We start from the raw sequence: 24,389 nt of genomic DNA, 5'->3' as shown, positions 1-24,389 counted from the left end.
AACCAGAATCTCCACATAATAGGAAGCGGCCACTCAAAATGGCCTTGCCTTCTCCTACTCAATGTCAGTTATTACTATTACTTTGGCCACTAATGAGAGAGGAAGAGGAAGCTATTAAACCTGATTTACCCAAATATCAATTAATAGGAAAATTCTACCCATTTTTTTTGGGTAAGGGGCAAATTCTGTTGGGAAATTACTATAGGAGAATTTCTGGTGAGATATTATCATCGGAGTTGTCCTGACTGGTATTACAAGAACAGGAATTAAAAGCTATGATAGCCCCTGTCTTCCAAGAAACAGAAGTTTATGCACAATATATTTACCTGTGCCTTACCTCTGCTGAGACATTATATTAGTCTGTTTTCATGCTGCTGATAAAGAAATAGCCAAGACTGGTAAGAAAAAGAGGTTTAATTGGACTTAGAGTTCCACATGTCTGGGGAGGCCTCAGAATCATGGCAGGAGGTAAAAGGCACTTCTTTCAAGGCAGTGGCAAGAGAAAAATGAGGAAGAAGCAAAAGCAGAAACCCCTGATAAACCTCTCAGATCTCATGAGACTTATTCACTATCATGAGAATAGCATGAAAAAGACCAGCCTCCCTGATTCAATTACCTCCCCTTGGGTCCCTCCCACAACATGTGGGAATTATGTGAGATACAATTCAAGTTGAGTTTTGGGTGGGGAAACAGCCAAACCATATCATTCCACCCCTGGCCTCTCCAAATCTCTTATCCTCACATTTCAAAACCAATCATGCCTTCCCAACAGTCCCCCAAAGTCTTAACTCATCTCAGCATTAACCCAAAAGTTCACAGTCCAAAGTCTCATCTAAGACAAGTCAAGTCCCTTCCGCCTATGAGCCTGTAAAATGAAAAGCAAGCTAGTTACTTCCTAGATACAATAGAAGTACAGGTATTAGTTAAATACAGCTACCCCAAATGGGAGGAATTGGACAAAACAAAGGGATTACAGGGCCATGCAAGTCCAAAATCCAGCAGGGCAGTCAACTTTTAAAGCTCCAAAATGATATCCTTTGACTCCAGATCTCACATCCAGGTCACACTGATGCAAGAAGTGGGTTCCCACGGTCTTGGGCACCTCTGCCCCTGTGGCTTTGCAGGATACAGCCTCTCTCCTGGCTGCTTTCACAGGCTGGCATTGAATGTCTACAGCTTTTCCAGGTGCATGGTGCAAGCTGTCTGTTGGTGAATCTACCATTCTGGGGTCTGGAGGGCAGTGGCCCTCTTCTCACACCTCCACTAGGTGGAGCCCCAGTAGGGACTCTGTGTGGGGGCTCCAACCCCACATTTCCCTTATGCACTACCCTAGCAGAGGTTCTCCATGAGGGCTCCACCCCTGCAGCAAACTTTTGCCTGGGCATCTGGACATTTCCATACACATTCTGAAATCTAGGTGGAGGTTCCCAAACCTCAATTCTTGACTTCTGTGCACCCACATGCTCAACGCCACGTGGAAGCTGCCAAGGCTTGGGGCTTCCACCTCTGAAGCCACAGCCTAAGCTATATGTTGGCCCCTTTCAGCCATGGCTAGAGGAGCTTGGACACAGGGCACCATGTCCCTAGCCTGCCCACAGCATGGGAACCCTGGGCCCAGCCCATGAAACCACTTTTTCCTCCTGGGCCTCTGGGCCTGTGATGCAAGGGGATCGCGGTGAAGTTATCTGACATGGCCTAGAGACATTTTCCCCATGGTCTTGGGGATTAACATTAGGCTCCTTGCTACTTAGGCAAATTTCTGCAGCCAGCTTGAATTTCTCCTCATAAAATGGGTTTTTCTTTTCTATCACATAGTCAGGCTGCAAATTTTCCAAACTTTTATTCTTGCTTCTTTTATAAAACTGAATGCCTTTAATAGCACCCAAGTTACCTCTTGAATGCTTTGCTGCTTAGAAATTTCTTCTGCCAGATACCCTAAATCATCTCTCTCAAGTTCAAAATTCCAAAAACCTCTAGGGCATGGGCAAAATGCCACCAGTCTCTTTGCTAAAACATAACAAGGGTCACCTTTGCTCCAGTTCCCAACAAGTTCCTCTTCTCCATCTGAGACCACCTCACCCTAAATTTTATTGTCCATATCGCTATCAGAATTTTGGGCAAAGCCATTCAACAAGTCTCTAGGAAGTTCCAAACTTTCCCACATTTTCCTGTCTTCTTCTGAGCCCTTCAAATTGTTCTAACCTATGCCTGTTAACGAGTTCCAAAGTCACTTCCACATTTTCGGGTATCTTTTCAGTAATACCCCACTCCTGGTACCAATTTACTGTATTAGTCTATTTTCACACTGCTGATAAAGACATATCTGAGACTGGGAAGAAAAAGAGAAGTTTAATTGGACTTACAGTTCCATGTGGCTGTGGAGGCCTTAGAATCATGGTTGGAGGCAAAAGCCACATCTTACATGGTGGCAGCAAGAGAAAAATGAGGATGAAGCAAAAGTGGAAACCCCTGATAAACCCATCAGATCTCATGAGACTTATTCACTATCCTGAGAATAGCATGGGAAAGATCGGCCCCCATGATTCAATTATCTCCCCCAGGTGCCTCCCACAACATGTGGGAATTCTGGGAGATATATTTCAAGTTAAGATTTGGGTGGAGACAGAGCTAAACCATATCAGACACCTTGGCATTGTCATTTTAAACAAAAGTCCCCTTAATTGGGCAAAGGAGAGAGGAACAATCCATGCTGTGATTTCCAAAAGGTAATTGTCAATCAGTGTAAGTAAGGAAGGAAAAAATGGGACAGCTGAACCTCTGAAGTAGATCCTGCAGAAAGACTCCTGTAAGTCCCACCTGAGGTACTCCTTTTAAGAGCATAGCATCTCAAGGGGAAAAGAGCCAAGCCTTAAGAGGATACTGACCAAGATTTGTTGGGGTCACTACATTCATTCTATAAGGATTCACAAGTATGAGAATAGCTTTCCCTTTTTTTTTTTTTTTTTTTGAGACAGAGTCTCACTCTGTCACCCAGACTGGAGTGCAATGGCGCGATCTCCACTCACTGCAACCTCTACCACCCAGGTTCAAGCGATTCTCCTGCCTCAACCTCCTGAGTAGCTGGGATTACAGATGCCTGCCACTGGGCCCAGCTAATTTTGGATTTTTAGTAGAGAAGGGGTTTCACCATCTTGGCCAGGCTGGTCTTGAACTGCTGACCTCGTAACCCACCCGCCTCAGCCTCCCAAAGTGCTGGGATTACAGGCATGAGCCACCGTGCCCAGCTGAAGATAGCTTTCCTGTATCCTTGACACACGAGAAACACTAGTGTTTTCTCTCACACTTGATTTTCTGGATAGGGGCATGCAGGTTGGCAAAAGCAAATGGTTAGTGGGGAAGGACAGCAATCATGTCCAGACCCATGATATAGAATGTATGAAGGGTGAGGAGTGAGGGGAAGCTGATGAGGCTTCAAAACTGGATCCAGAAAGAGAAATTTAGGTTTAACTCAGCCGTTCATTTACTCATTCACTCATGGAACAAATGTTTGTTGTATGCCTAGTCTGTGTCAGGTCTTTTAGAGCTCCTTAGTACAAATTACTTTACAAACGCTTTAAGAAATCCTGAACAAAAAGAAAAAAAGATTACTTAACCCAAGTTTCCCCAAATGTATCTAATCCTTAGAATCCTATTCTTTTCCCTCTAAGAACATTTAGAACATCTCAGAGAATTAGTGTTCCTCGGGACACAGTTTTAGAAGTGCTAGTATAGAGAAAATTGCACTTAATTCTCATAAAGGACAAATGTACAGTCATATTTATCAAATCCTTCAGTCATTTTTGTACAATCAAGAGAGAAGAAAAGACTCTAAGAATTTTCATGTAGTGAAAACCTGGTTGGGGGGACCTCAGCTTCAATATACAGGTGCCAGAAGAGGTCAGATTAACATCTCCCAATATTAGAAATTCTGAGTGTGCCTGTTATGAGGCACCAAGTGTGAAAGGTAACAATAGGATCTCTGCTGTAACTCTGGAAGATATGGGCTTGAGATGGACCTCAATCAGGTCCAGTGCAGTCAAAGGAAGTCCTGGACTAAACTGTGCCAGCATTACTGGTTATATCCACTCATCCAACACTCATTTTGCATGCCTGTTATCTTCTGACATGAAACACATCCTCTCTTAGCATTCTCACAACTAGTATACCTGCATATTCCCATTTTACAGATGAGGAAGCTGGAGCACAAAAAGTGTATTTGCCCAAAGTTACACAGCTGGTATATGACAGAGCTGGGACTGAAATCCAGATTCATCTGTCTCCAAAGCCAATGCTCTGTGTCACATTGTAACACTTTCTAAGGGGAAGCCCCATGGGTACAAAGTAGACTCTACAGAGCCCGCAGGCCTTTGAACTCAGAGCATAATATAATCACCGTCTCCACCAGAAGGACAGGGTGCACCTAGGGCTGGACCTAGAGGTGGGAAGCAGGAATGAATCCAGCTTTGGCATTTATGGAAGATATAGGCTGAGGGAACCAGACTTGGGCTGACAATTCATCCTTTAAATAGGAAAATTAGTTTTCTGAAATGCAGGGGAAATTAATCTAAATGACAATGGAATAAAATTAACAATCACAAAATGAGGACTTGAATTTTAAGTCCCTCACTGGCATCTCCTGTGCTTTAAAAAAATGGTGCTAGAGCTGATACAAATTCATAAACATATCTCTCAAAGAATTGTCTACTCTATAAAATCAATAATGCATACTCAATAAAATAATATTAACTACATAAAACAAATTAGATCCATTTTCTAAGGGACTTTTTAGCAATGTTGGGCATAATTAGTCATCACATTCAATTGTATGAACTAGCTGATTTACAGGCCTCAATGCTGTGCAATGAATGCTATGCCTGCACTGTCAACACTGCACACAACTGGAAAGCTAGCCCAGCAGAAAATGGGACCAAGGGATAGAGCTAGACTCATGCTTGGTGTCCTGGATTTCACAAGAATGGCCTCCTATTGCCCAGGGATTCTTATGGTCTTTGTTCAATTGTAACTTGTCTTGCTCTCTTTCAAATAATCAACTGTGATATTCTCCACCCTGAATGTCAGTAATGCATTGTAGTCCTAAATTTTGAAACAATGCCTCTTAAGAACAATGACTACCTATATGTGTATGAGTTTATAGCTTTTAGTATTTCAATAATACAAAGTTTATCTTTCTTTTTTCTTCCCTTTTCCAAGGTAGCAGTGTCAGTATCCTACTCTCCCTTGCAGCCATGTAGTCTTTGCTCACAACATCGTCTCATGGCCTTCTTCTCAGGCTATCTCTCCTCCTGCCTCTGTCCTCCTCCTATCCAAATCTTCCATATCCTTCAAATCACTTCCACCCACACTGGTTATCTTCCCATGTGCTGAGGAAACTTGTTCACCTGAATTCTTTTTTGGTAATTATTTTTCTACCTGCTTGTGACAGTTACACTGCCATTGTCTTACACTGCCATTTAATTCTTATGATTTAACATTCAATCAGTCAAAATAGGCCAGACTATGCAATGATGTCTAAAAATTCCTATATCTCAATTGTGAACCCCTTCAAAAGTGTATTTCTCACTCACATAAAGTCCTGTGGGGATTATTAGGGTCTCTCCATCATTCAACAACTAGCGATCCCAGCTCCCTCCATCTGGCAATGCTGCCATCTCAACACCTGGCCTTCAAGGATACCATGGTGGCGAAAGATAAAGCAAGCTTGGAGGTAGCTTTCTCAGCAATTCAATGCCTTGGCCCAGAAGTGACATACATCCCACCCACTACTATGCAATTGGCTAGAATTCATCACACAGTTCCACCTAACAGCAAGGGGGCTGGGAACTATAGCACTGGCAAATGTTCCAAGAGAATAGGAAAACTGGATGTAGATGAGCCCCGGCACTCTCTATCACAGTGAGCGTACATCATATTTCCCAAATGGACTGGGACATCAGTGATGCCAAGCAGGTTTAAACTGCACTTTGTTTGGTAGTGGCTCTAACTTGTCTGAGCACCCTAGAGTCTTTAAGTGCAAAACATTCATCATATCCATCTTCAGGATTCTGCTTGAGTTTCGAGAACTACACCTCGTATATACTGGAATCACCTTAGGAAGTATTTATTGATGGATTTAATCTGAAAACTGACAGAGAAAACATCATCTGGTCAAGTTATGTCTCTTCGCTCCAACATCTAGCTGCAGAAAAAGTGCAGCTTACGAGACAAATGAATTTGGCAGGGATGTCAGAATTTCTTGTGGCTGTCTCAATGAACTACATGTGAATGCCACAACTTTGAAATGTCCCCCTTCACTGCTTTATACTCTAGGACAGAATGAATTCTGCAGTGATGGACAAGGCCTTACCAAAGAGAAAATGAAGTGACAAAACCCGGCATGAAATATGTTTATGATACAATGCAACTCAACAGCATATTTCTCCTGAGCTACCTTAGATAAGAAGGCTCAGAACTGAAACACTGTTATCCCCATTAACAGATAGGGAGGGTGACACCTGAAAAGGTTAAGTTTCTTGGGCATGGTCAAACAGTCACACAAGAAAAACCAGGGAGAATACCTGCAAGGTTGCAGGCTTAGAGCTGTTCCTATTAAATTAGATGATGTTCATTCGTCACTGACAGCTTTGGGGGGAAATGGATCAATAAGCACTTCCCTTTGGGTCACTTTCCTACCGTGTCGGATTTATATCTGCAAATGTTTAAAGAGTTCCCATTTACCTGGGGTTTTATGACTTTGTTATAATTGCCAGAGCTGAGAGAAAGCCACCTTCCGTCTGGCTTCTCCTCCTGCAGGGAGCAGTCCAAAAACCATGTCATCTCAATCATAGAACAAAAATGCTTTGAAGGAAAACAAATGCTGCTGCTTTTCCCCTTAAAAAGAAGTTGTTGAATTGTCTGAAAAAGTCAGACAGTGACTTGCAAAAAAACCTTATATTTGGGTTGTCTAGCTACTACTGGCAGGAGAGGATGGATAGCGGCAATGGATTTTCTGAGTGCCCAATCCAGGTCAGCATGAAGATTGGAAGATTATTCCAGATTCTCGTGACACGTGATCAAGGAGTTTTTTCAATCCATATTTCTCATTTTTGAATTTGGGGTTTATAACCCCATTCTTTTTGTATAATGAAAATATATATATTATGCATCATCTTTATATAAATAATTTTTTATGAACATTATGATGAAGATAGTGAAAAACACTAGAAATTTATCTGTAGCTACTGTGGCAGTGAGATTTTTAAGATGATAGGTTTTCATCAATAAACTTTCTCATTTCAAATGATACATTAATGTCTATGCAAGTACATGTCCACCTACATATACATGTATTTGTATGTATACATGTGTATAAATATATGTGTGTGTGTGTATATATTTTTTTGTTGTTAACAAACAGTGAAATCAATAAGCTTTTGTTTGCCTTCTTATTTTTTTCTACTGCAACATCCTTCAGCCCATGCCTGGCTTTCAAGTAATGCACACACATACGGAAAGGTAAAAACATAAGGAGGGGTGAGGGAGAGAGAGAAGAAGGCACAAGGAAATGAATGCTGTTTTGCAATTTATGAAGATAGGAAAACTGACAATTCAATTTCACAGCAAAAAAAGCAATGAAAATGCTTATTCCATATTAGAACTCTTTCCTTGTATAACCTGTCCTTTTCTTTCCTTGGAATCCCTTAGTTTAAGTGTGTCTTCAGTTTAAATGTGTTCATTGCTGAAAACAAAATAGCATTTTTAATGTTGGGAAACACTGTAGGAAATTTTAGTAAGTCAAACAACATGGCTAAGCTATCCTGAATTTAAACAAGTGAATTGCAGAATATATATTACTCGGTTCTTTTAGGGACTCTCTACATATGAAGGGGCAACTTTAATTAATGTTTGTGTCATTTGCCTCACATTTTCTAAAGGTGTTTTTTGAGTAAATGTAATACATTTTCTATAATTTTTTACACCATTCATTTATTTAAGGAAATCTTCCCTTATAGAGTATACAAAATATATTGTCTATTCTTGGCAAAATAACAAATTCAGAATAAATGAGATAATACTAATGAGGCTTTGCCATACTGCTCAGAAGCTTGATTCTTCAGAACAAAGGAAAGGGTGATGGAAAGTTGAGGAGACAAATAACAATCACCTACCCGTGCCAAGCACTCTGCTACATGCTTTACATAAAGATACAATCTCCTCATAGCTTCACAAAACTACAAAATCAGCACGCACTATCTCCAGTCTTTGGGGAGAAAAAAAAATGAACAGGGGATGGGGGAAGCTGGGGAAGGAGATATAAAGAATTTAAGAACTTGCCCCTATATTACTTCAACAGTGGAAACTGTTAGGTTTAAGCACAAGCTTATGTGGCTCCAAAACCCATGTATTAGAAAGAGTTACTTGGGTGCAGTGGTTCACGCCTATAATCCCAGCTACTTGGGAGGCTGAGGCAGGAGGATTGCTTGAGGCCAGGAGTTTCAGGCCACCTGGGGAGACATAGGAAGACCTCATCTCTACAATTTTTTTTTAATTAGCTGAGTGTGGTGTCCTGTACCTGTAGTCCCAGCTACTTGGGGGGCTGAGCCAAAAGGATCACTTGAACCCAGGAGTTCGAGGTTACAGTGAGATTGCATCACTCCAACCCAGCCTGCACAACACAGCAAGACCTGCCTCTATAAACAAGGGGGCGGAAAGCTACTTGGACCTAGGAAATAAATGTATGCTTTATATATTCTTCTGTTTTTGCTATCAATATTTTCTTTTTTAATAATTTTATGTGTTAGGTATATAATAAAATACCTTGAAAATGTGAGACATAATAACTATATTGTTGATGATGAAGATATTTATGCTACTCTTATTTAGGACTACACTCCTTCAATGTTTCAACAAATATTTCATACCCAGGCCCCTGATCAGTACCAGGTAGGAATAATGCAAAAGAAGTAAATAAATCGTTCTTAATATGGAAGAAAATAAGTCTGGGTTTTTCCCTGAATTTCTTATTGACCTGTACCCTTTAGTAATATATTCAAATGTTAACTTCAATCTAATAATATTTTTTTACACTTACTATGTACAAAGTACTGTCATAATTGAGATGAAGGCATACCTCAGGCCTACAAAGTTTCACAAATATAGCTACTAAAATTCAGCACCTAAGCATTTGCTATTCCTATCTACCTTTTATCTGCATGTTTGATGAATATTGCAGTGGTGGAAAGAAACTGCTTCAGGACATCAAGCTTATGTGAAACTCAATTTCAAAAACAATTCTGTTCACCAAAACATGGTCCCAGGCAACTCTGTTCACTCCTAACGGTTCTTCAGAGATGTCAGGGATTATCTCCCTAGCTCTCTCCCAGTGCATATGTTACATTATCTCAAAGAATTGCCAGGAACTGCCTCTATAAATGTCCCAAGTAGAGTATAAGAAAAATAAATGTTGTTCCTCTCCCCACTTCCCTGACCTCCACTCCACCATTTCTGTAAACAGAAGCCCAGGCACAAATAGGAGGAAAGATCTCTTCTGGGAGGGCTCAGTAATCCAGTGCCGTATGTTCTCTTTAAAGAGAAATATCCCTTCAGTCCTTGTGTATCTGTCTGCTTCAAACTCAGAGTCAGATCTTAAGCAACATAACCAAACACTGATGTGCAAGGATCACTCCAGACTCCACTTCTTACTCCCCTACCTAGGAGATGGGCTCCCCCAGAAACAAAATTTACATCTGACAGCACCGAACTGTGCCCCCAGCTTCTATGCTTCAGCCATGTCAACAGTCATACACTCCATGTTCTTTCATCCCAGTCCTCCACATATGTCCTCCACATGCTTACAATCCTCTTCTCCTCACTCTGATCAGTTAAATGCTATTTACCCTTTAGTCCCAATTTCTAGACAACTCTACCTCTGAGCCTCCAAATCTGGGTGAGGTACCTCTCTGTGGCCCCGCAACACCCTGTCCTTCCCCTGTAACAGCCTAGTCACCCGCCACTGTTGCTCACTGCTGAGGCACTACTATGCACACTAGTTTGCTAGCTCAGCAAAGGCAAATGCTACATCTATCTTCTTTACTGTTGTGTTCTTGGTGCTTTATTATGCCTGGAACATAGTAGGTGCTCAGTACATTTGTGGATTGGATCAATCCATTGATTAATGTTTGTTTATAATTTATTGACTTATACATGCTTTCTTAGATGTTCAATGATGAATCCTATCTAATTAAACCCTAAAGGACAAAACAAAAACAGAAGCCCCTAAGATGGCCAGACCACACATCATGAAGGGAAAAGATCTGCCCTCTTTCTTTCCATCCACCTTCTGCACCCTGGGCATTGGCTCTCTCTATAGTCGTTCATGATTTTGTTGTTAATAAACGGCTTTGCAAACCTGTTTGAGTGGGAATAAATAACAAGAGATTCATTCTTTTTCTCTCTCTCTCCACTTCTCACTAAAGTTCTAAACTCAAAAGGCTCCAGAGTTCTACCTCCTCTTAATAACTGAAAGTATATAATAAAGGCAAGAATAACTTAGATGAAGCAGTTCCCCCATTCTGCTGTTGGCCTTGGGCAAGTATGTTCCTCGAGGACAAAACCATCACTTTTATTGATCAACTTAATGGAAACCTCAGCAGGATCAAGATATCCTTGAGCACCAGGTGATATCTGAAGACTTTCAAATGACATTTCATACAAAACAATTTAATTCCTAATCAGCAAAAACAGTATTAAATCATCATTTGAGGCTCACTGTAATGCTCTTTGTGTTTATTACTTCACAGTAGACAACCAAACAAATATTCTGAGTAACTGTTTTCTTATTGATTGATGATTCTATTGCCTTAAGGTACAAGAGAGCACCCAGCCAGTAATATGAAATATTCAGCAACTAATAAGCAAATCCCAAGTAGATAAAGCATGAGAAATTGCGGAGGCAGGAGGAAAGAGATATCGTAGACGATCCAACTGATGAGTAATGGCTAGAGAGGTAAAAATAGAGAGGTTACTAATGATGGAAAGGAAAGGACATCAAAAAATGGTCTTGATAACTGGTGATATTTGAATAGCTCCTTAAAGATGTCCAAGACTTAAGCAAGCAGGATGTGAATAATAGCCTATGGTGTTACAGATGAGTAAACAATCAAATGGAAGGTTTGGTGGCAGAAAAATATATGGCTAAGACAGAAGTTGGTGCATGCACACCAGATAGGTATGCAAGAGTGTGTGAGAGGCTGCGGGAATATGGGGTGGTAAGAACAGAAGAAGGGAAGATTTAGAGTTAGGTAAGATAGCAGAGTAATGAGTAACCCATGGGCCATACAGAAGAAAAATTAATATTTAATTCAATTTTCTTTGGCTCAGAGGGCTGATGTGATCAGATTCATGTTCCACATGTGAGTTTACAGATGTGATTAAAACGCTCAGGCCTACCAATTGTTGAATGAGGAAAATGATAACACCTGCAATAAAAAGGTTTCTCAACAATGATTCCAAATTTATACATTAGGTCTTATTTACAGCCCTTTAGAACACCATGGTAAAAAGTAATATGGAATTCATGAGTTGTGTTATTACTCTATTCTTAAAGCAAACTACTTTTGGTGCAATATATACATTTCTCTTCCTCTCTGTGATAATCAGCTAAAATTATACCGATTCATAAAAGCTTTTCTTGATTCCAAAGAATGTGAAGCATTTTTATAAACAATACATGAATGAATCCCTTTAACCAACTGCTCAAGTATCCACAATTTAGCTGTGAAATGTAGCAGCTCTCCAGGAATCCATAGCAGGAGATAAAATATTAGCCTTTGGAGCAGCATACAGTACCATGTGTCCCATGATCTATCCCTCAATAAATATTAATTGATGATGATGAAGCAAAATCACACAGACTGGTGGACATGCTGCAGAACTGTTCTCTAATTTATCCCACCTCCCACCTAGACACACATCTGCCCAGAAATGCAGACTTCTTGCCTCACTTACAATCATCCCCCATGGGAAACATTTTCAGCCCAGCTAGATTAGAAATTCCTTTAAAAGGTCATTTTAGCTGGAAAGCATTTTGTAAACTATAATCTCTCTTTCTTAGTCTCACTATCTCTTGCATGTGTGCACTCTTACACACACACACATACACACAGGCATCACTTTCTGCAACGCTCTGTTTTTTCTAATGTTCTTTGGGAAGGGAGAAAAGGCACTAAGTATGCAGCTGCCTCTGTGTGGGACAGAAGACATATGGGCCATATGAATTAAACTGACCGTAAAACATTTGGAAACTAAGACAGTAAAGTAAATTTCCTTTAGAGTGTGTAATCTGGGTCAAATCATCTCAACTGAACTACTGACTTGTAGCAAGGGGAGGTGAGTGGAGGGGCAGGAAGTGGAGTGGAGATGGACATCCGCTTGGTGAAAAAGAATAGCATGCAATTTAAAAAATTAATATGCAGTCTTGCACAGTGTCTGTTTGGATCAGAGATACATACAGAACTTACATTATCTCGCAAGCTAAGAGTCTAAAAGACCAATGAGATGATGGGATATACCCACTTGGAACACAGACCCTATAACTTTCATAAGTCCACAATCATGACACACACAGCACATGGGGGATATGAAGTTTTATCTACCATCCTGAGGTAGCATCAGGGAATGGATTCTTCTTTTTGTTTTAACCATTTTCCAATGCATTGAGCAAAAGCCAAATGCTTGTCCATAGTAGTAGAAACACTAGAGACTGATTCCCAAGTCTGCTATTCGCTGTGCAACTTCAAGGATGTCACTGAACCTCTCTGAATCATCCTTAGAAGTGAGGATTTTTTAAATGAGAAAAATAACTTGTAGGTTTCCCAAATAATAAGGCTTTAAAAATGTTGGAGAGAGAGAGTATGAAGGAGAAGCAACACTTGTAGCTTCAGCCTACTAATATAAAAAGCAGAATGTATTGAAGGCAGGCAAGATGTGATAAGTTATGGATTAAATTTGTACCTCCAAAATTCTTGTGTTAAAGTTCTAACTCTCAGTACCTTAGAATGTGACTTTATTTGGAAATAGAGTCTTTTCAGAAGCAATTAGTAAAGATGAGATGATTAGGATAGACCCCAATCTGTTATGTCTTTATAAAAAGGAACAATTGGGGCACAGAGAGATGCACAGAGAGAAAACAAAGTGAAGAGAAACAGGGAGAAGATGGTCCTCTACAAGCCAAGGAGAGAGGCCTGGAGCAGATCCTTCCCTCATAGCCCTGAGAAAGAACCAACCTTGCCAACGTCTTGATTTCAGACTTGTAGTCTCCAGAACTGAGAGACAATACGTTTCTGTTGTTTAGGCCTCCAAGTTTGTGCTACTTTTTTATGGCAGCCCTAGAAAACGAATACATGGAGCAAGACGCAGGCAAGTCTGACAAACCATATGACATAGGTGGTTCTCTTGAAAGCCTTAGTGGAGAGCTCAAAGGGAATTCAAGAGGTTCAGATGACTCCTCCTTACCTTTTTCATCCGATCTCTAATCACATCTCCAAATGTTCCTTGTTCCCCCAAACCATAATGCAATGTTGGCAGCTACTCAAAGGTATACAATCCCTTACCTGCCGCCCTTAGGGCCAGGTGTGTTGGAATTCAAAATTATTCAGGTTTTAGAAATAGATGCATGTAGCATCTATTAAGTAAAACCTCCAGCAGGATGTACTGGTATACATTGTAATCAACGCTTTAATATTTCTGCAACCAAATATGTGAATATTAATACTGATAAGTAGAAACTACATGTAGCCCCACATCACGTAAGGTCAATTTTGTTGCCACATGAGTTAAGAAACCCTTCAGTTTTTAAAGATGTGGGGAATTCAGAATTGTAGGTAAGAGACTGAGAACCTATTCTATTCCGTGATATCCCTTCATTCTATTCTGTGTATATTCTGTTTCCTGCACCTGGACTGTTCCTTTTGCATCCTCATCCACCTGTAAAATTCCTATTCCATGTTCACGACCCCATTCAAAGACCACCAGTCCCAAGTAACGTTCTCTCATTACTTAGGTAGTTGGGCACTTTTCCCTCCTTCTTCTATGATGTCTTCCACATGCATATTTCTATTTTAGTAATTCTCATATTGACTTTGTACACACTCAGAAAGAACACCTTTTTCCAGGTCCTTAGAGAGACTGAAGGTCGATACTGTATAGCCTCATCTTCCTGTACCACTAAGGATTACTTGCTAGTAATATATCCAGTGTGTCATAAGTTTCTAACATTTAGTGTTTGTAAATGAAAATTACTGTTTCTAAGAATGTAGTTCGAATTCTAATTTGGTTTTCTGCTAAGAAGTCTGGCTGCCATGCAATTCTGGTCAACATGGAAACGCTCCTTTTCTACACATGCATAAGCAGATAGAATTTTGCAGTTAGGAGAAAACACTTTATTATGGGTACAATAAATTGGGGGTGGTTTGTATTTGTTACCGTTAGTAAGAAATACTATTAATTTAACTTTCTAGTTGTTAATTTACTTTGTGCTACTTGGTTAACTTTATAGTATGAAGAAATGTGTATTTGCATCAAAATTATTTTAGCCTCTAGTTTTTAAATTACTAGACTGGGCACTATGATTCAAATACAAACCACTAATCCTAAAGTAAATTCATCATAATCACCCTCTCAAATATCTCCTACCAAAAGGGAAAAGGCAGGAGTTGATGAGCCACAGTATTGTCCCCTTCTAATTAGACTGTGTTCAAAAAGATTAAGAGTCACTTCCTTAATGTAAGTTCCTATACCTTTATATACCTCTGTGTTCTCACTATTTGTCATGCAGTGGACATTTCATAAATGTTTGTCAAATGATGGAATTAATGAATGTTTTAAAATTCAAAAAGGGTTACAAAAATATAAGGGATCTAGCTCATAACCCTTTCCAACCACTGAAATAACAGTTGGTTAAGATTATTGCATGATTCTTTGCGCTTCTTACAATACAGGCAAAATTGCTAAGTTCTCTTGGCTTCCTTTTAATGCTGTATTTGGAGAGGAGCCACAGCAATCCCTCTGGTTCCTTCCTGTCATCTCCTTCAGAAGAGCCAACTCATTTGGACACTCAGGGGGCTAGTTTGGCAGCTGTCAAGCTCAGGATTATGCATCTTGAGCTTTGGCATCTGCAGCTGTAGTGAGACTCATCTCTAGCATCTGCCCTGGCTGGGCGCCAAGGGCCAGAGCTGCTGGGCAGGGTCATCCATTCCTGTGTTGTCAGAACCTCCCGGTGGCTACTTTCTTTCAGTCAACCTTGATAAAAGAAAATATGCCTTCAATTCAGTACCCTGGACCATGTCTTATTGAAGCTGCCTGCACCAGGACTGAAATTGTGCCAGAATCTTCAGTAGGGTCTACAAACTTGCTGTGTGTGAGAGGATTTAAAGCTAAGAATCTAATTCAGCATCAGAACAGAAATAATTGTTATTTGCTGTATTATACTGGTGCCACAAAAGTAGCGCACGGTGACATATAGTCTACAAGTTCGCTGGGGCCAGGGGGTTGGAAGAGAGGTGGAAAAGTCTTCCCCAAATTGTTGGGTACAATGTGCAGCTTCCTCTTTTGTTCTACTATTAGGCTGTTCATCTCCACTCCTTATAGAGTGAAGGAGATATTTCAAGGTCTCTAGTTGAATGAGGGGTCAGTCTATACTGTACACACCAGCCTCACATCTGAGAAAGGGAGCAGGGTGCCAGACAGCAGTGGAGCCCAGGCCACATGCAGCAGAAATCTGAAATCAAAGGCTGGGACAATATTCATAGGCAGGACAGGTTCCACATGCAGGAAGGAAATGCAAAATTGTGGCTGGCAGCCTCTGTCACAAGAGTTGTGGCCTCTATGGAAAAGAAAACAGACTCTTCAGTAATTAACCCAGAAAGTCACCAACACAAAGCCTGGAAATATAGCAAGTATTTACAAATGAGATATGAGTAATGCCCCAGATTGGCTGTTATCACTAAGGGTTAGAATAATTCTTTAATGCTATACATAACTCATTAATTTTTTTAGAAGACTTGCCTGTAATTGTAATTCAAGTCCTATTCTTTTTGGATTCCAGGTTAAACCAAGCTCTATTGTTCTAATTAAAATAAAGTTTGTCTGCAAAGTGGAGAACATCTACTTTGACCCCTCCTTTATCGATCCAAGGTCAGGGAAGCAGAGAAGATCAGACTAGTAGCAGCATACTACAGGCATTTATTTCCCAAGAGCCCATGACAAAATAAATGGAAACTTCCAATGGAAGGGCTCAGAAGTTCAAACTTAAAATGAATTGGAGCCAACAAGCAAGTGTCTATTGAGAGAGACTATACTTTCAGGGTAGAGTGGCAAATGCCTTAAATATATACTAGTCCCTCAGTTTGAACCTATAACAGAATATTTAAATTAATATTGATAGTGTTTATAAATACATACATTATGAACATACGCATATAAAGTATTTTTAAAAGTTACCTATTCCTATACATTATATGACTATGTATTTGTAGAATTCTTCAAAAAGGAGCAGGCTTTCCATGCTTTTGTGCCCACACTTCTCATTCTACCTAAAACCAAAATATAATATTCCTTCAGTCACCAAACTTTAAAAAATTTTAAAACATTTTACTTTCCCCTGTGGCCCTATAAGTTAGTGGGGCTAATGCTAGAATTGTATGTGCAGAACATGTAGATGTTTTTTTTAATCTTAGATTCGAATGCAAATTCTACTACAGATAATTGTCTCAGCCTCCCTATGCCTCAGAGCTTTGTCATCTGTGAGACAGGCATATTAGTTACCTCAGAAGGTAGTTGTGAAAATTATATAAAATAATGTTTGTGAAAGTATTTCACTTAATATTTGTGTATAATGATAAACATTCGTAATTACTAATTAAGACTATGATTACATTCATCATTGACTTATAAACAGTCATTTCAATGTTGAAAATAGGCAAAATGTCAAGTTTATCTCTCTGGCCTCCCCAGACACCCTTTGTCACACCTGGCTTTCAGCCCCGCTAGGTGCTAAAGCTGAGCTCCTTTGTATATGAACCATTTTCCCAGCCATCTTGAGAGAGACCCATTTGAATAGTCAGCATGTCAGGGTGCACAGTAAGCTTCTGAAGCTTAGGATTAGCTCAGAGCTAGTGACTTTGAAACAGTGAACATCTAAATAGAATCTTTCACTGTAGTATTTATAACAGGATTTTTCACTCACTTTTTCCTGATGAAGTTTAAAAGAGCTGTCATTAAGCAGATGTTGCTTTAAGAAGAAATAATCATTGCTAATTCTCAGCTACATGAAAAAATGTTGTTGCCCAACTTCCCATTGCTCACCACACAAAGGCATTGATGAGACATTTTTCACACTGGTTTTGCTTTTGTTGGAACATGTGTTAACTGTTTCATGGGTGTGAGTGAAGCCCATAGTGAAAAACACAGGAAGAAACTCAGATCACACCAAATAGACATGTCACGCCTGACTTTCCTAGTCCCCTTTTGTCACTCTCCTCTCTCAGATGAAACACAAGCTTCTGCCCACTGTAGATCCTTGCAAGCTCCCTAACAAGCACACACTCAGAAAAAGAAGGGGGAATACAATGGAGCACAAGAATCAGAGGACTACCAATTTCCTTAGGATTTCCTCCAATTGCTGGAGATCTTAGGTAAATGAAGACGTTAGTCTCCAGAGATAGAAAAAAGAAGAAAGAAATAAAGAGAATAGACATTCCACATATGTTGTTACTCTCTATGACAGGGCACAAGTTAACACTGTCTTTGGGAAATAAACGTGCTCTTCCAAAGCAAGGTGTTTATCCTAGCCACCACATCATATTTATTAATGTGGAAATAAGCTACTTAAATTGTACAAAATGCCTTCCAAAATTAATTCCATTTACATAATTTGCGATATGAAATCAGCATGTCTTAGATTCTTTGATAACCCTGTAGAATCAACATTTTAATTTTTAAATAAGATATATAAGTTTTGCAGTTCACCTCCAGCTGGTAAACAGTAGGCTCAGCAGTCATGCACTAATGGATAATGTCATTTAATAAAGATATCAAAATTACACCATGTGTTAGAATTTTTACTTCATGGTGCTTCATGCCTCCTTCAGACAAATTTGGTCATCTAAAAACAAGAAAATATCCACAGATATGGAGTTGTTTTTACGAATATCGCTTGTTTGCATTATGCCACAAGAAATTGTGTTTGAGCTTTCTCTTTGGCCACGGATCTAGTCCTACTTCCTCTAATGTGCCCGCCTCCCCAAATGACCATAGGCATAAAATTAATAGTCTCAGACTGATATCTTTCCTTTTACAAGACCCTGACTTCCTTCCACAGAGATTTGAGGGCCAATGAAAAGACTTCAAATCACTGTGCTATGTATTCATTGATGCAACAAACAGTGATTGAACTTAGACCCTTTGCAGCACATGAGGCCAGACACTGGGGTTATAGAAGAAATAGCTGTAGCCTCTGAACTCCAGGATTTACATTCAAGACATAAAAAAAAAGATGCTTAGCAAATATGAGATCTCACAAATGAAGGGCAATTTATTTTGGTCTGACTCAAACTCCACCCACAGTGTTTATCCAAGGATGGAGAAATGGTTACACTCTATCTCCCCAGGCTGAGCTAGAAGGAACTCTTTAACAATAATATAGCTTTCACTGAATGAATGCTTTTTATGTAAGAGGCACTGTTCAAAGAATTTTACAGATATATACGACAGATATTTGCTTCATTTAGTTCCCGCAATTACCCTATGAGGGAGATAATATTATTTCTATTTTACAGATGGAAAAAGCAAAGCTCAGAGATGTACTCAACATAGCCAACTACTGATTCCACATGCCCTTAACAATCAATCAAAGTTTGTTAGCAGAAAATGTCTAGACTGTCTGTTGGGTTGAAATATACCTATAAATATGCAGGTATTCATCTAATTATGATTTTGTTGCACAGGTAAAGAGACAACTAAATTTATAATAGAGAGAAAAGCTAAATTGCAATTATCTGAGTATTGTTCCACTGAAAGGAATATCAGTCATGATTTGACAGTGATATACTGAGAACTGTCTAAACTTGAAATCAGGAACATTGGGTGGGCACCAGGTGACCAGTGGTATGAGATCCACTGAAATTAGCTTGGCAAAGCATAAAGATTCTTTTCAAAGGGTGTTCCTGATTTGATCATTAATCAGCTTATTCCCTTTTTTCCCTATTGACTGACCGTCTACTTCAATAGAACACTCTGGCTGTTTTCTGAGCTTTCTCACTCAGCCTTTAAATTAGCTAACTGCCCAGCCACAAGGCAGGTAGCAATTTATGCCAAACAAATCATGAGGCAGGAGGTGCTGAGGAAAGACTGCTTATTTTCTCCTGTGGGGAGGGGAGAGGGTGACAAATGTTTGTGGGTTGGTAAACTGTACTAATTTATAAGCCTGCTGTTATCTTTCTAATGTAACGCTCCCTAGAGGCACTCTGAGGAATGATCTAGCTGCAGCTTTCAGCTTCAATCAATAAACTTAGAAGATTATGAAACATGTGCACCTATGTAATACGGTAAAATCCTGCTTTTATACCACTGGGGGGACTACTAGAAGGATTCATGTTATAAGTGATTTTGATGTATATGTGGAAAGAAATTAAAACATGAATTAAAATATTGCTTGCCAAGTTTTATGACCAAAGTAATGATAATAATAGTATAGCTCATTACAGCTTAAGATGTTCACTAGGATGCTTCAATGACATCTTGAAATTATCACCATCATCATAGTGGCTACCCCTGGTTATGTCAAACACTGGTGTAAATGTTTTGCTTCTGTTTCACTCATGATCTACCCCTTCACCTTCAAATTCTTCATCTTTGTGTTCCATGCCCTAATGTATTAACAACCATCTATTCAATTATGTAAGTCAGAAATCTAATAGTCATTCAGACACTTCCTTCTCCCCACCCCACCCCCAAATATAACCCATAGCTAAACCCAATCAATTTCATCCCTTAAATCTGCCTCTTCTGCACCCACCTCTCTCCGGGTCTGCCACAACTACCTTAGCCCATTGTCTCTCACCTGAACTGTTGCATAGCTTCCCATTTGGCTTTCTGATAACCTCTGCCCTCATCCTACTCCCCTTTCATCTTCCCGGGGTGGGCACTTGACATGCAAATCTGATCATGTCACACGCAGGCTCATGAAAACACACACACTGAAAGCCCTTCAGGGATTGGAACCAAACCTTCACATGGGCTGTGGGGCTTGCAGGGTCTGGTGCCTGCCCCCAGCACCACCCTCTTCGTTGAGCCTCATGTTGCAGCTACCCTTGCATTTGTTCAGATGCTTGTAATGTTCCATGTACCCTCTGCTGCATTGGCCCTCACTCCTTCCCCCCTATATGCTAGCACCACCATCTCCTTGCCTAATTAATGCCAGTTCATCTGCTAGCTCTTATCTCAAACATCACCTCCTTCAGTAAAACTTCTCTGACTTCCTTAAACAGGATCCTGTCTTCCCACTCAAATCAAATTTATTTGCTGTATTTTCTCATAAAACACACACTGTCCCTACTGGCTATCTGCTCAGGGAGAGCAGAGATGGTATTTGTCTTTACTCATTAATAGTCTGTTCCTAGACCAGCAAGTAAGCAACCAAAGGTAGGTATTCATTCACTAGATAGTTGAATAAACTTACAAATTGCACTCCAAACGTCTTTTCTCACTTAATCTTCACAAGTAACCTATAAAGGAAATATTAATAGCATCCCCATTTTATAAATGAGGTGACTAAGACATGGAAAGACCCATGTCCCTTGCTCCTAGGTCTCAGGACACTGGATGATGTAGCCAAAACTCAAACTTGGGTCTTTGACTCTTTGGTCTTCCCTTGGAGTAACAGAATTCCTTCAATCCAGGCAAGGAAGAGGAGGTAAAAATCATTGCAACAACAGTTGCACAACTCAACAAATGTATTAGAAATATTGAATTGTGCACTAAAATAGGTAAATTTTATAATAGATAAATTATACTTCAATAAAATTGTTTTTAAAAATCTCTCTAAGTTCCTCAAGGATATTTTGGAGTTCAACTCAGAAAGTACCTCTAAAACTGTGAAACTCTTGAATGCTTTTGGTAAAGACTAACTTACTGTTTTTTCAAGTATGGTCCTCAGATCACATACATCAGAACCATATGGACACTATAAAGATGCAGGTGTCTGGACCCATTTCTGTCTCTACTGAATCAAAATGGTTCCCAGAAATCTACACTTTTAATTTGCATGGGAAATGGTTTTTATGCACAACAAAGTTTAGAATAGAGAAACACCTGCATGCTCCTCAGTGTCAATTTTCTAGCAAACAACGACACTTCTAGTAATTGAGAACAGAACATCATGTGCCTAACATAGTTATTTAACTAACTGTTATTGAATGATTGAATGTTCAGTGTATGCAAAGCTTTAATGCAAACTGAAATCTCCAATTAATCACATGAGAAACCTAATGGGCACAAGTTTTACAAAAAGTATCATGGAAATTATCTGATAAGTACACTCTCTGATATCCCCTAGATTTAGATTTGCTAATATAAAAAATGTGATTTTAAGACTGTTTTTCTTTTATTGCTTCTACCAGGAACCCCTGCTGAGTGGCTCAGAAATCCAGTCTGCAATGTTGAGGTCTATTATTTATTTCTAGGCATAGGTATATGCTTAGCAATTTCATGGTATATTGCTCACAAATGACTATATTGGCCAGTCAGGCTACTCTGGGGCAAATTATAGACCAATATAAAGGACCCAGAACTGGAGAGGAGGTTAAGACAAGCCTTCAAAGATCAAGAAGGTTGTTAGCACTGAAAATGAGTCCAAATTATTAGGAAAGTTTTGAAAACCAAGCAGTGACTGGAGGTCTCAATGGGGCTGAGAATTAGAAACAGAGAGTTAAGGGTATGTATAGAAAGTATCAGAGCCAGCAGTAGGTCAGAGACCTGGCATTCACTTAATATGAGGAAAACACTGACCTTCAGTGCAGTGTAAAATCAGATATTTAACCAAAAAATGACAAAAAATTGAATTTAAAAAAAATTTAATCCCCTACTGTGTGCAGGATACCATGGTAGTGAATGTCCCTTACTCTTGCAGGGCTGTGTAGCTAGCAGGGCATTCAAACTGAATGCCTTAGTAAGTTTGGGCTGCTACAACAGAATACCATAGACAAGGTGGTTCAAACAACAAATATTTATTTTTCACAGTTCTAGAGGTTGGGAAGTCCAAGTTCAATGAACCAGCAGATCCGGTGTCTGGTGAGGATCTGCTTCCTGGTTTTCAGTTGCCCATCTTCTCATTATATCCTCACTTAGCAGAGCAGAGAACAAGAGCAAGCTTTCATGTCTGTTTTTGAAAAGGCACTAATCCTGTTTATGAGAACCCTATCCTCATGAATCAATTACCCCAAATACCCCAAATCCTAACATCATCACTTTAGGGGGTTAGGATTGCAACACAAACATTCAGTCCATAGCATCAAGGGAATGCAGAGCATGTGATTTCTCTGATAGGCCTTGTTCTCCATTCATTTACTATTAATCTTAGACAAAAACATGTCCCAGCCATGACTAAGAGATAGAAACTGCTCCTGAGTGGCTGCAGTTTCTGTGATGATGCTGCTTTACATAGGTGAGTTCCCTGTTCTACATTTTTTCTAAGTAAAATTTCTGCTCAGTAAATCTAATTGAGTCTTATGAACTTGACTGAAAATCCATACCTTGAAACCTATTTTAGTGGCCTCTCAGACTGAAAAAAATACAATTATATATAAACAAAATGAAAGAAAGGAAACAAGAAAGAAAGAAAAACTAGTAAAATATTGCCTCAGTCTTCAAGGAATTTGTGATCTAATAATAGGGTGGAGGTTGAGAATAGTACTGCTATCCTAAGAAGCAATACTACAAGAGAAAAATATAGCATTCTAGAGCTTCAAAAGAGAACAAGATTGTTTGGAAATGGGAAAGGCTTTGTGGAAAGAGGGACATCTAAGATGGGTGACATTGGACACACATGGGGACAGAAAAGCCCCTGGCATAATGCATCCCTGAAATGAAGCAGGGGCAGGGCAGAAACAAAGTTGAGGAAACACTGAATAGCAACTTCAGGCAGAAGAATAGGCACTAGTAGAAGACAGGAGAGTTAGGGCTGGAAAGCTGTCTACTTAGGACCACAATGTAGATGGCTTTGCAGGCTGAACTGAGGGAATGGGCTTTAATACAGCAGTGCCTAAGGAAGCATTGGAGATTACTGAGGAGAGTGGTGATGTGACCAGGGCAGCTATTCAGAAAGGCTAATGCAGTGATGGTGTTCCGGATGAACCGGACCTTAAATGGGCAGCAGACAGACTGCTAGGCAGGCCGTGTTCATAGGTAAGAAATACTATGGGTCTGAACTAGTGTGGCAAGATAGCAGAAAACAGAGAAATGTTACAGAGAAGATCAAACCACTCCTTCACATTTCCTTCCTTACCTGCATCAGGAAATCTAAAAAGAAAGTAGGTTTGAGGTTTGGGTTGGACACATGATTGTAGCAGAAATTGAAGAAACATCAAAAACAAGCAAGAGAAATAGTTAAGGCAGAAAAAGTATCAAGAAAACTTTGTGCTAAATAGTTCCAGGACTTTAAAGATGTCTGTAAATGTAAGAGTCAATCTTCAAGTGTAGTGGGACTTGCATATAAAGTCACAGGATAATGCAAGATAACACTGACCATGCATCACCGGTGAGGAAGGAGACAAAGAGGCTGCACAGGGGAGGAATTTAGAGTAGACTATGGAGTCAAAATACTCAGGTTCAAACCCTAGCTCTGCCCCTTATTACTCCTGTGACCTTCCTTGTGCAAGTTGTTTCACCTTTCTGTGTCTCAGTTTCCTTATCTATAAAATAAGGATAATAACAGTACCTATTTCACAGAACTGTTAAAAAGTGTTCCAGTTATCAATGTGTTGATTTTGAAGCTCCATATTCACCCTTTGTTGCCTGTTGTGCACAAATAGAGTGGGGCTCTTCAAATATTTCTCTTTGTCAGCTCGTGTAAGCAAAGCACCATCATGAAAGGGCACTAAAAAGACATTTTCAGTGGTTTCCCACCCAGTTCCAAGACACTGCACTCAACAGGCTCCTGCAGCATGTGGTCTTTCCAGGATCCGGCCCTTACCATGGATGGGTTCTCTAGTACTACCTTGTGCATCATGCAGTGGCTAGCCCCACCTAGCACCCAGCAGCTTCCCCAACACTTCTGAGACAGTATTGCTGCACATTCGGAGGCCCAGCCCATCTCTGTGAACAGCTTCTCCAGCACTCCA

General features: G+C 39.8%; 1 protein-coding gene across 1 annotated transcript in view; it reads right to left on the bottom strand.

Moving 5' to 3' along the window:
• NXPH1 (neurexophilin 1) overlaps positions 1–24,389 on the bottom strand; it is a 320,216-nt gene that overhangs the window by 226,240 nt on the left and 69,587 nt on the right. The gene's annotated exons all lie outside the window — the stretch shown is intronic.

This window comes from Gorilla gorilla, chromosome 6, assembly GCF_029281585.2.
Source record: "Gorilla gorilla gorilla isolate KB3781 chromosome 6, NHGRI_mGorGor1-v2.1_pri, whole genome shotgun sequence".
In the NCBI taxonomy this organism is placed as follows: domain Eukaryota; kingdom Metazoa; phylum Chordata; class Mammalia; order Primates; family Hominidae; genus Gorilla; species Gorilla gorilla.
The sequence above is the reverse complement of the archived record's forward strand: the minus strand, read 5'-3'. Positions and strand labels throughout refer to the sequence as shown.